This window comes from Rhinolophus sinicus, chromosome 14, assembly GCF_057876585.1.
Source record: "Rhinolophus sinicus isolate RSI-liver-muscle chromosome 14, RSI-T2T, whole genome shotgun sequence".
NCBI lineage: Eukaryota > Metazoa > Chordata > Mammalia > Chiroptera > Rhinolophidae > Rhinolophus > Rhinolophus sinicus.
The window spans coordinates 173,931,846-173,944,922 of NC_142514.1; the positions used below are offsets into that span (position 1 = coordinate 173,931,846).

General features: G+C 49.0%; 1 long non-coding RNA gene across 6 annotated transcripts in view; it reads left to right on the top strand.

The window, feature by feature from the left end:
* Positions 1 to 12,592, top strand: part of LOC109455113 (uncharacterized) — a 69,468-nt gene extending 56,876 nt beyond the window's left edge. For 3 of the 6 annotated variants that reach the window (XR_016018359.1, XR_016018360.1, XR_012497580.2), the window contains 2 exons: positions 5,971 to 6,272; positions 12,009 to 12,592. This is a non-coding gene — a long non-coding RNA (uncharacterized LOC109455113). The remainder of the gene's footprint in view (positions 1 to 5,970; positions 6,273 to 12,008) is intronic. The other 3 variants (XR_016018358.1, XR_016018357.1, XR_012497579.2) reach the window with 1 other exon arrangement.
* The last annotated feature ends 485 nt before the right edge of the window (positions 12,593 to 13,077 follow it).

Below are 13,077 nucleotides of genomic sequence, written 5' to 3' on the forward strand. Positions count from 1 at the left end.
TCCATCCTTCCCGTTGCTCAGACCCAAACACCTTGCTGTTATCCGGGACTCCTCTCTGCACATTTCACATCCGTCAGGATATCCTGTTGACCCTACCTCCAAAGTGTACCCAGAATCCCACCAACCCTCTCCACTTCTGCTGCTGCCACCTGGCCCAAGCCAGCACCTCTCGCTTAGATTTTTGCATTTGCCTCCTCAGTGGTTTCCGCACAGCAGCCAGCGTTCCTCTGTTATACCAACCTCTCTGCTCAAAACCTTCCAGCGGCCCCCAACTCACTTGCAGTAGCCCTGATCCACCAGGCTTCCTCTGATCCGGGTCTCACTACTGCTTGGCCTTCCTACCTCCTTCTCTTCTCCGTGCTTGATTCTTTCCAGGCGTGCTCCCTCCTTGGGGCTCTTTAAACTTGCTCTTCTCTCTCCCTGGAATACTTTTCATGCAGATACCTACATGGGTTTTTCTGTCACTGCCCTCCCCTTTGCTTACCTTCACAGGGAGGCCTTTGCTGAGCATCCCCTTTAGAATTGCAACAGCCGCTCCTTCCTACTCCCTCTTTCCTCTCTCCCTTTCCCCCTTGACCATAGCACTTACTACCATCTGACAGGCTGTATGTTTATTTGTTCTTCATTTCTCCCCCCACTAACATGTGGGTCAGTGTAATAGGTTGAATTGTGTCCCCGAAAAAGATATGTCCAAGTCCTGACCCCCTGTGGCTGTGATTTGACCTTAACTGGAAATAGTCTTCACAGATATAATTAAGGATCTCAAGACAAGATCATCCTGGATTTTGGGCCCTAAGTCCAATGGATGGTGCCACATAAGAGAAAAGAGAGTCTGAGGCACAGACATGGGTCATGTGAAGATGGCCCATGGAACATGAGGGGCCACCAGAAGCTGGATGAAGCAAAGTGGGGTCCTCCCCTACGGCCTTCAGAGGAGCGAGGCCCTCCCAACACCCCGATTTCAGACTGCTGACCTCCAGAGCTATGAGACAATAAATCTCTCTTGTTATAAGCTGCCAAACTTATGGTAATGCGTTATATCAGTCCTAGGAAACTAAGGCAGGATCCTGGTTATTTTCCCCGCTGCCTCCCAAGTTCTAGCACCATGTCAGGCAAAGTGGGCACCCGGCACCCAGGTGTTGAATGGCTGAATGAATGTCCTTCCACATAACATGTGACAGCACTGAGGGAGACAAAGGACAGGCATAGTGTGTCCCTACCCTCAGCTCTGGGAAGCAGCACAGAACCAATATCCCTGGAGACCCAGGTTCGAGTCCCAGCCCTGTGAATGAGCAGCTGGAACCTGCATTCCCCCCATCTCTTCCTTTGCAAGGTGAAGGCAAAAGTCTGCCTCTCAGCGTAGGTGTAAGAATTAAACGTAGTAGATGCTGCATGAATGTTAGCTTCCTTCCCCCACCCCTCACTGTTCTCGTCTCTAAAATAGGGAAAACATCGGTGCTTGTCTGCCTTGGAGAACCATTCTTTACAGTTTTATATCAAGCACTATTTAATGATATGGGAAATGTCCATTCTATATTGTTAAGTGGGGAAAAAGCTGGTTACAAAATTGCATGTGCATTAGCTATGCTTGTCACAAGTGGGCATGAAAGTACAGCCCATTACCAGAAAGAAATCTTACTCAAGTGCCCAGAGCCCAGACTCCAAATTGCTCTTTGCTTTTTCCATTGACTTTCATCTCAGTCCATACAGAGTCTCCCTGGCGTAGGCACCGGGGGACCCTCTTGCCTTCTAGAAGCTCCCTCCTTCTCATTTCCCATCACCCCTCAGTCTGCCCAGTTCTTTTATTTCCTTCTGTAATGCTTTATAAATTTCTCCATTAAAAAAAAAGATCAGGCACCTCTTTTGCTAGGTTTATTCCTAGGTACCCTTCAGGTTGACCTGCTGTTTTGAAAGGAGTCTTTTTTTTTTCTATTTTGTTTGTTATTTGTTTGTTTTAGAGGAGCGTCCTTTGGGCCATAACCTCAATGTTCGCTCCTCCTGGGAACAGTCTCTGACACCCCACACCCTCCCGGCACCATGAATGTCTCCTTCACAGCTCTCACAGTTTTTATTTTTGTTCATTTCATTTCTTTATTTGTGCACACTTGACTCATGCAAATTCCTCATTCATGGCTGTCTTTTCTAGAGGATGGTGAGGTTTAGGAGAACAGGGACAGGGTCTGTCTTAATCACAACTGTAAACCCCAGGATTTAGCATAATGCCTGACACCCAGCGGGTGCGCATAAGTGGGTGTTGAATGAGTCTTGTGCATGTACACGTGAATGGAGGGATGCAAAATCCAGGCGCTGCTGCTCCTGGTTAGAGGAACCGAGTTCCGTTGCCTCACTGCTTTGTGCTTTGGCATCTTCAGTGACAAAGGACATGGCTTCTGGATTCTCTTCCATTGCTAAAAGCTGATTCTATGAGGAGAAGGCTAGGAAGGGCAAGGAACCAAGGTATAATTTAGGCCTCACGACAAGCTTAAAAGGAAATACTATTATTATTTCCATTTTACAGATAAGAAAACTGAGGCCTGGAGGAAATGATTTATTTGCCCAAGATCACACACCCAGGATTCAACCCAAGACCTCTAACTCCAGAGCTCACATGCCTAACCACTGTGCTACATCGCTTTCCAAATGCTTACCCACACCATCAATCCACCCCCACAACAGTCTTTTTACCCACTTTCTACCCCCCCATCTATCCTCCCACTCTATCCACCCAACCCCCATGCATCCCCCACTTATCCTCTATCCTCTCGTCCATCTTCATTCCCACCCAGTTACCCATTTCCAGGTACTTACAAATCCATTCATCCACTTACCCACTCTTTTTTGCCCTATCCATCCATCCATCCATCCATCCATCCATCCATCCATCCATCCATCCAACAACTATTTACTGAGCACCTTCGATACTAAGTGCTGATGCTTAGAGATGAATGATACTTAGTCTCCAACATCAAAGGGAAGGGAGGGAAACTGAGAGATGAACCAGGAAATAACCCAATGTCTTAAGTGTTAAGGAGGAGTGAGCACAGGATGCTATAGATACGTGGGGAAAGGACCCTTGACCTAGCCTGGCGAGGTCCAGGAAGAATCCCTGAGGATTCAGATTCTGACTTGGATGGCTCCGAATGATCCAAGTGGAAAAGATGAGAAATGGCCTTCCAGGCAGAGGGACCCTCTTATGCAAAGCCCCAGTTATTTCCTAACTCGAATGGGACAGGATGGGGGGTGATCCCCTTCTCTCTGATAGATTGCGGGTGCTATACTGGCCAAATCATAGCCAGCCCTCTCTGAGTTCCTCAGTGGGAATGGGGACAGGTCCAGTCAGGTTGGCCAGAACAGGGCTTTTAACCAGTATCTGAACTGAGACTCAGGGAGACTCTCTGGAAAAGAAATCCCACGTCTAGGGTTCCTTTAAAACCCACTCGCTGTTTGGCTCCCCCCCATTGCCACCCTGCATTTACTATTCTGGGCACTTTCCCTGTATTTGCAAGTTCTGATTGAACAAACACTGGCTGGGGCACAGTGAACCCAAATAATTGTGTGCTGTCAACGGTACATGTTAATTGGAGAGTTGTCGAGTCCGCCGGACGGGTCACAAAGGAGACGCCAATTACTCCATGTACCTATTTGAAAGGCGCCCGTTCCTAGAATCCTGTCATTAGAACGTTCTGTATTGGTCCATGTTATTGATTTTCCTCCCACCTCAGTTGATGGGCTCGTTAATTGACAATTACCTCTTTCCCTGTGTTGGGAGAATTGACAACAACGACCTGAAGTGTTCAAGTTTCTTTTGAGCTGAGCTAAGCCTGTACCTGTTTAACCTATAACAAGTCCCAACAGGCAACTCTGGGCAGCCAGGGCCTCCAAGAAGAAACCAAGGATGCTGGGGGTGAACTTGGGTCCTCATGGATGCAGACTTGGGCATGGAGTGTGCTGGGGCCTTGGCATCTGAGTGGAGCTAGGTAGAGACTTGGCTTATCCAAAAAAGCTCCCAATGAGACCAGTCCACATTTGGCTGCAGTGGGCCGGGCAGGGGGGAATGACCGTTTACTGAGCACCTACTATGTTTCAAGCACTTCTTTCTTAATTGCATCCCCCATAAACTTTTAATATTACAGATATGCTATATATCTATAGTATGCTTTATACATTAAAAAGTAAGATTTTTTTTTTGCCACCTCCCCCCAAAAAATCAGTTGTTGCCCCCTTTGGGGACGATATTGCCCCCACTGAGAACATATGATATAGAGAAACTAAGGCAGGAGCCCAGGCATAGCGATGGGGTGGGGTGGGGTCCCACTTACTCCAGACACACTGGCTCTGGACAGTGGAGCTTGGTCAAGGGTAAAGGCTTGGGTAGCAGACTTGGATTCAAGTCTCTGCTCTGCTACTTACCATTTGAATTACCCTCTCTGAACCTCAGTCTCCTCATCTATTAAATGGAGCTAGAAACAAGACTCACCTTGCATCGGATGGTAGTGACAATTCAATGAGATAGTGCACGTAGAGTACTTAGCCCTCAATAAATTATAGTGGCTACTGCCATAGTCATTACTTCCAGAAACCACTGGCTGGTGGGGCAGAGGTTCCTGGCACGTCCCCTGCTCCCTAGGGGCACAGACCATGTCTTATTCAGCCCGGTGATCCTGGCTCTGGCTCCCGCTGCTGTATGAACTGCCAACTCCTGGGCAGGTTTGCTCTGGCTCTAAGCAGACACAGCAGCAGGAAAGTGTCAGGGATGACAGAGGCTACCCACCAGCACCTGGGGGCCACATGTTCCTCTGGGAACACCATGTCCAACCACCAAAAGGAAATTGCTGTTTTAGCCTCTGCAGCTATCTGAGCGAATGAGAGGCTTCCCCCAAATTCCACCTCTCTCTTAAGTTGCCTTGCCAGAGTATCTGCCTGAGGCCCCCTTGAGGTACCCAAGAAGTCGGGCATGTTTTGCTAGATAACCGAAAACCCCGTTACCCAATGCCTGAGGGACAGGGCTCAGAGGTGGGGTGCTGGCCGGTGCCAGTCCCTGTGTCAGCCCAGCCTAGAGGTCGGGGACACTGGCATGGGATCAGGAGCTAACCTGCCTGGAAGGCCACGCCCTGGAGCCCAAATCTTACCAAACCTTCCCCAGAGCTTTGTCTTGGGAGGTGGCTGCCTGAGTCTTGCTAATATCAAGGGGACTGTTGCCCATTTTTGAATAGCTAAAGATTTTAAATTCAAATTCAGCAAAGAGGCATTATCCCCAAGGCCCTTGTGCTGGCATTCTCCACGGCCGTGCAGCCTCTGTTTGATTTGTAAGCTTCGTGGTTACACTGTCACACAGAAAACCACCCCATCACAAACCCATCCAGAAGGCACAAGCTGCAGACTGACTTGGTTTGGTGCACTGGTTTCTAATTATTTTTAAGCTGTTTATCCCTTTCTTCAAATGAAATCTTATGTGGAAACTCAATTGATATAGAAGAGGAACAAATATCTCTAATGTGTAACAGGAACAGAAATTAACCCATGTGTGAATATCCCCAATCTCCTCCCATCCCATGCTTCTTGCTTTCTAGACAGCCCTTCAAGTGCTCTGCTCTGTGTGTGCAGTTGCTGTAGCCGGTGACAGAAAGAAAAATAGAAGAAACCCAAAAACCTGCTTGCTCGTCATCCCTACAACTCCCCACCCCTTCGCCCCAGAACCGCAGAACACAATGGGAAAGTTTCTAGTTGGTGGTGAGGTGGGTTCAAATCCCAGCCTAGCGCTCACTAGCTGGGTGATCAGGTCAAGTTTCTTCACCTCTCTGAGCTTCCATTTAGTCACCTATAAAACAAGAAAAAGAATCATGTTTGCCTATCTCTCTGCATTGCCAGGGGGACAGACCCGGTTTGTGAATGTGAAAACAAACACTGAAGGGCTGTCCTGTCCTTGGAATCAGAAAAACACCTTGTTGAGTTTTGTGTCTTTTTTTTCAGGGTTACAAGTGGCAGAAGCAGACCCTCCATTAACGGTCGATGTGGTCAAGTCCTGGACAATCCAAACTGGTTATGTTGTTTTGCTTGGGAGAAAAAAAGAGTCCAGTGTTTTCTTTCTCTGCTCCATGGAGCAGACCTGCTTTGTGTTCTGCTCCGAACATTTGGTTCTCTGGGTCTAAAACCACCCTGAATTTTCAAACTGTTCCTGTTCTGATTTTGTCTGTGAAACCTGTCTCTGCAGGTTTAGCCACTGGGGCTGCAGCTTGGAGGCCCCTCAGGGGCTTTGCTGGGATTCAAAACAGGTTACGGGGCACCCGACCACCACCAGCCACAGTTTTAGGTTCTGCCCAAGTGTCCCCCTACCCTGGATGCCCTTCCATGATGCCACCCTTTCCAGGCGAGGTGACAGCAAGGAGGCAAAGGGCCCTCACTGTGCAGAGGGGGCTTGTGGAGAAATTGATGTCCCTCTGCCATGGGCCCTGGGACCCCTGTAACGGGCCTGGCTTAGTTCTCATCCCACTCACAGCAAAGGGGGCTGGGAGAGGGGTCCCACAGAATGGACCTGGAGCCCTATACTGCCTAAAACCTGGGAGAGGGACACCGGTGGAGCCAAATGAAAGCCATGTGCGCTGACAGTTTGGAAGGGAAAACCCCCACAGGGAATCAGTGACTGCCAGAGTCTCCTGCCACCAGCCCCTGTACAAGTCTCCTTCTACATGGCAGCTTGTTATATCTTCAACTGACTCTGTAGGGCAAGGGCGATCGTCCCCTTCTATCGATGGGGAAACTGAGGCTCTGAGGAGTTCCTAAGACCCACAGATGTGGCAGAGCCGGGATGCCTGGAAGAGCCTATTGTTTAGTGAAGTGAGGGAGACATGGGGCAGGGGGGTTCCCAGGAGCCATGTGTCTCACAGAGGTCAAGGTGAACGGCACCAGTTGGCTCTGTAGACTAGCAGGGAGCACCATCCATGCAGCCAGCCATGGCGTTGAGGGCCTACTGGGCGTGCGCTGTGGGCTGACATGGGGGCAGAGATGAGGAAGAGCAGGCTCCATCCTCGGGGAGAGCCCCACCCACAGGGTAGCACAGGCCATGGGAGGAAGCATCAGGCAGTGTGGACAGCACGTTTCCAGAGAAGTGTGAGGAGGGCTGTGGGCAAGAGGAGCTGCCAGGGCATCGGCAAGGCCATTGGAGCCCAGGCGCAAGAAGCACGGGAAGAAAGAGGGCTGGGGCTGGGCAGCAAAGCTCGAGCCCACAGAAAGACTGGGTGCACAGTGTGTTATTACTGAGCTCCCCGCTTGTCTTGCTAGATGGGAGGTTTCACGTTGCTTCTTTCTTCCTTCAGGTGTGACCTCGGTCAGGGCACGGTCTTCCCGTTCATGCCACCACCATCACTCTAGGTGCCCAGGGCCCCCTCCTTCTGGCTGGGGGAAGGTTTACAAGTGTCCTAGTTGGACGCAAAGGTGCCCATCAGGGTGGGTTGGAAGAGGGCTTGGCAATCCCTGGGCACTAGTGGATGCCACTCCACATGGAATGCTTGGTCAGCGACCTCTGACCCCATCTCGGGGGGGTGGTCCACACAGATAGTCATGGGAAGGGAACTCAGTGTTCTTGTGGCTTCTTTGAGGCCCCGACACTGGTGACAAGCCTCTCTGCTCCAGGGTGACTCACAGCATCTCCTCAGTAGCTCTTTCACCTTCCTGTTTATTCTCATCTGTAGGGTGGAGTCTCACTCCACAAGGATATATCCCAAAGCAGTTAAGAGCCAGGACTGCTGGCTTCGAGTCCCAGCTCTGAACTGGCTATTCAACGTTAGGCAAGTGACTTAACCTCTGCCCCAGTTTCCTCATCTGTATAGTAATAGGACCTGCCTTATAGGCTTGCTATGAGGATTAGGTGCTAAAGCACAGGCTTTTTCTGGAACCCCACACTGTCCTCTGGGTGGTAAAAGTCATAGATACTGGACTCAGGGAATTCTCAGTGTAGGTGGGACGCAGGTGAAGTAAAGGGTCAGAGAGGAGAGCAGTCCTGTTGGAGCTTTAAAACCTAAAGTCTAGGATGGAGAAGATGCGAAAGGAGGAAAAAGTGATAGGTCCAGCGCCTAACCCAGCACCGGGGCAAACAACAGGACTGGGCAGGAGGGAGGAGCTGGAAAGGCCCAGGAGGAGAGTACTGGGCAGGCAAAAGCTGGGAGGCAGGAAGCATGAGCTGGCACACGGCAGAGCACAGACGTGGTAGATATTGAGGGTGGGTCCATGCAGGGGCCAACACGTGTGGCTACCTGTGCCAGGGCCCACGTCGGGGACTCACATGGAAGACCTTGTGCACCCCTCACCCTGTGAGTCCTATGATTCTCTGCATTTTATAGATGAGGAAACAAAGCCAGCTGAGAAGGGGGACTCCTTGCTCAAGATCACTCAGTAAGGGGAGCCTCTGGGTGTGAAGTCATCTGTCTGCAGAGTGGGCTGTCTTCCCCATCCCCCACACTGTCACCCAGGCAATGGGAGAAGAGTCACGGAGAATGAAGGGGAAGCTGGTTCGGGGCCAGGAGGAGGGCTTGGAGAGCTCCAGAAGGGCGTTTCAGCTGCTCCATTCTTCTTTTTTTTCACTGGGGAATATTGTGGAACAGTGTATTTTTCCAGGACCCACCCGCTCCAAGTCAAGTCGTTGTCTTTCAATCTAGTTGTGGAGGGCGCACGCAACTCAGCTCCAAGTCCAGTCGCCATTTTCAATCTAGTTGCGGGGGTTGCAGCTCAATGGCCCATGCAGGAATTGAACCGGCAACCCTGTTATTAAGAGCTGGCACTCTAACCAAAGGAGCCATCTGGCCACCCCCAGCTCCATCTTTCTTGGGGAAGGCCAGCCACCAAGAGGGACCTCACACATTTGGAGTGTCCACAAATCATCACCAACATGGAAACCCAGATTCTTAGCCCTAGGTTTTTAAATCCTGGTTTTATGCTCTAAGACTTTGTCAGGGGTTGAAGTCTACATGGTTGCTCTATTCAGCTATCTGGGCTCTTGCCTCCCAGGAGGGAAATTTCTCATGCACCCGTTTTCTCATCTGTACAGCTCACTGCCAGCACGTCAGGTGCCATCCTGTTGATTCCAGTATAATCAAGGCTTGACCATATTCCAAACGTCCACTCTCTCTTCCTTGTTGGGCCCACAGTTTTTTACAGCAGCAGTTCTCAACACTGGGTGCCAATGAAAATTAACCAGGGAGCTTTAAAACTTCCTGGTGCCCTGGCCTTTTCTGGTCTGTGTGAAGGGCTCGGGGGGGAGGCATTTTCAAAGCTCCCCAAGGTTGAGAAGCACTGATTTAGAGGAACCTGCTAGAATAGTCATGGACTGTCTCAGCACAGCCTGGGTTGAGGGGTTTTTTTGTTTTGTTTTTTTCCACTCACATAAGCATAATCCACCCTATTAAAGTCCACAAAACACAAATCAAATGGTTCCTGCTGGCCAGAGAAGGGGGCTTTGGAAAACAGAGCCAAGCCTCGTGGATTCGTGTCCTGCTGGGAGCTCTAGCGGTGTCTGTGCCAGGTCAGCCATTGTGACTTCAGAGTCACCCTGTACTGGCATTATTCCTACACGCCATCTCACCCATGATATCCAGAGCCCCACTGAGGCTTTTATTGTCTGTTTTATATTGTCGAACAGGAGCCTTAGATGCTTGTGGTCATAATTTTGAAATATTAAATTACGCTGAGCATTAAGGGCTATGTTTTCTGTTAGAAGACAGGTTAATTGCAGCTCTTCATCTTTAATTTTGAAATTTAAGCTGGTTTCCCATTTAACTCTAATTGGTAGTGTTCCGACAGCCCTCCCTGACCTCAGAAGCCTTTGATATGGTTTAGAAATCCTTTTATGGAAGCCCCTTTTTCTTTTCACCCTGCGCATTTAATAGATTTGTATTTCCTCAGTCATCTTTCCTTCTTTGGAGATATTTCAAAATCGTGCCATGTGTCTGTGGGGGGAAAAATACCTCCTCTCCAGCAAATGTTTTTTTTTTACGGGGATCGGCAAAAGAAGATTAATTGGCCCCATTCACACACACCTCTTACTCAGTGTTTTCCATTTTCATAGGGAGATTTTTAATCCTTTCCTCTGTAGCCAGGTTGGATTTGTCTGTAAATGCTCGTGCTCTTAAAGTGATGTTTCTAGAATGGACCTTAAGAGAGCATCTACTCCAATTACTCTACTGTACAGATAATAATATCACCATAATAATGCTTTATGTGTCAGGGGAGAGCACTCATTGTGAGGAGAAGGGTGGGGGTGGTAATGAGCCCCTCATCCCCAGAGGTGTTCAAGCACAGTTTGGAAGCAGCTTGTCAAGGATATTTTAGAGGCAAATACAGCATAAGAGCTAAGAGGTTTTAGAGGCAGAAAGTCTTGGGTTTAAATTCCTGCCACTTACCGGTCCTGTGGCCTTGGGTGGCTTATGAACCATTTTTAGCCTCTGTTTCCTAGTCTATAAGATGGAGTTAATAACAATAACATAATAACATAAAGTTACAGTAGCACTGAGTGAAATAACACCTGGCCCTTCACAATTGCTTAATAAATATGAGTTACTAGTAGTAAATTTATAGATGGCAGCCGGGCTTCAGAAGGGGGGGGGAGAGGTGGGAATAGGGAAGAAATCAACATAAAGCCCTGTCAGTTATCTTCAATCCCCAGACCTCGAGCACCCATTACAGTGGACAAAGTACTTTCACACCTGCTGTCCTCACAACAGCTCTTCAATACAACAATCCTACTGTCACAACCGTCCTTTACCAGGACGAAATAACAGTGTGGGGACATGGAGGCTCAGAAAGGTGAAGCGACTACTCTGAGGTCACACAGCACAGAACTAGAGCCACTGGGCTCCAAATTCATACATACCCCTCTCTTTCTGCTGCTTCCATGAAACCGTTTCGGTTCCATTGTCCTCCTGCTTTATCATAAGGATATTTCTTAATATTCCAGGACTTTCCTTAGCTGGATGGCTGTGCTCCTGGTCTGCCCAGATTCTGTGTAGGGCTGGTGCTTGCCAGTTCAAATCCACGATTTGGAGCCCTTTCTTTTGTTCCCAAGTATGTAGGGCAATCAAGCAGTCCGATAATAATATATAAAGCTGGATACTCATAATACTCTTGTTTTATTGTGTCCCTCTTACAATTTTAATTTGATGCAAGGAGCATTGTCACCCTGCACTCATTACATGGCATGTTAACCTCTTTTAAAAACCCCTTTTCCAGCAACAATAGAAGACGCTTTACCACTAGCAAAGTTATTTGGGGAAGAAGATCTGCTCAGTGGGTTTTCCTAGCATAATTAGGGCCTGAGCTGACCCCACCGTCTTCTCTCCCAATCTAGTCTCCCCTGTCGTGGTTTAACAATAGAAAGTACAGGAGGTCATTTATACGTGGCCATGGACGCACCTGTGTGAGGGGCTGCCACCTGTTCTCATCATTGCTCAGCTCCCAAGAGAGACCTCTTGGCAGACGGGCCCTGTGTCGTCAGGCTTTTGTACCGGTGTTATGCCAGCAGGAATCTTTAAGGTTTATAATCCTAAGAGATTCAATCAGAGGAAAGAAGGGAACCGATCAGGTACGGGGGTGGGTGGAGGACGAGCGGCAGAAATCCCCTCTCCTTAGAGAATCATACACTCCAAGAGCTGGGCAGGGGAAGCTTGAACACGTGTCAGACCAGGTTACTATTGGGAGCAGGACCCCATCTAAAGACACGGAAATCTGCTGACTCTCTCCTCCGCCCCCGCCTCCCCATGCACCTTTTATTTTCCCTCCTCACACCAAAGAGGACAAGTCTATCGGTCTGATCTGGTGCTAACCTGTGTCTAACCAGCTGTCCCAGCTCCCTAAGGCAGGGCTCCAAGAGCTCCTCGGGGTGAGGGGTGAGGGTGAGGAGTTCCACTTGTCTCTAAGCTGGGCAGCCCTACTTTTCTTTTTCAAATAGATTCCACGCGTACTTTCAAGTGAAGGGGTGCTGAGCCCTGCGTCCTGATGCTGTCCTCCCTCTTGTTTTGCAGGTCAGGAAAGCAAGGTCCAGAGAAGGACAGGGTCTTGTTCCAGGCATGTGGCTGCGTCGGAACCAGAATCCATCTGTAATGTCACTGCAGCACGCTGTCTCAGTTGCAGTCGCCCTGTGACACCACCAACATCATGCAAACATCCTTCCACTGAGACTGTGTTTCCTGTGTTCTCACAACGTACCAGAAACTTGTGCTACACGGTACACATGCTCTCGTGTAATCCGAACAACAATCCCCATAGGTGGCCATTACTGTCCCCATTCTACGGATGAGGCCACTGGGCTTGGAGAGGAGAGGCTCTTGCACAAGGTCAGCCGGGGATGGCGGGGGTGGAGCAGGGGTTGAACCCAGGCCACCGCTGTGCTCCACCGCCTCTGCCCTTTGACCTTATGCTTTACTGCCGGGAACCAATCACCTGCAGCCTCCGTTTACTTCTCTCCAAAACTAAATGCTTATTCTTCTCCACACTCATTTACACTTCAGGTTCAAGATAAAGGAATCTAAACGTTCTTGGAAACATCAAAGGTGATATAAAAAGGCACAACTCCGTACTAATGCCATTATAAAATGTAGACCAATTATTGGGTGTGTGGCCTTTTCTTTTTTCTTTTTTTCTTAAATGCTATAAAAATTCTGCCAGGAAAAAAAGGATCTTTGCACTGACAATGTATAAGGCATTATGGATTGGAAGACACTGTTCATTCAAAAACTTTTTTTTCTTGCAAGCTTTTTTGGGCTCAGCACTGTGTCATGTACTAGGGATTCAGAGAGAAATAAAACCAGTGCGAGCCCTCAAGGTGCTGGAGTCTTTCAGGGAAAACCAAGAGACAAAACATCAATTATATTCCACTGAAGAAAGTACTAGACAGAGGAATGGTCTGGAGGCCCTTGTAAGAGGGGTCATAAGGGGTCAAAGAGTCCTGACCCAGTGTGCCAGCCGAGAAGGCAGGCTCTGGTCTCGATTGTCTTGGATTCAAATCTTGGCTCTTCACTTACACACTTACTGTGTGTCCTTAGGCAGGTTTCTTGACCTCTCTGTGCCTGAGTTCCCCCCACTGTAAAATGG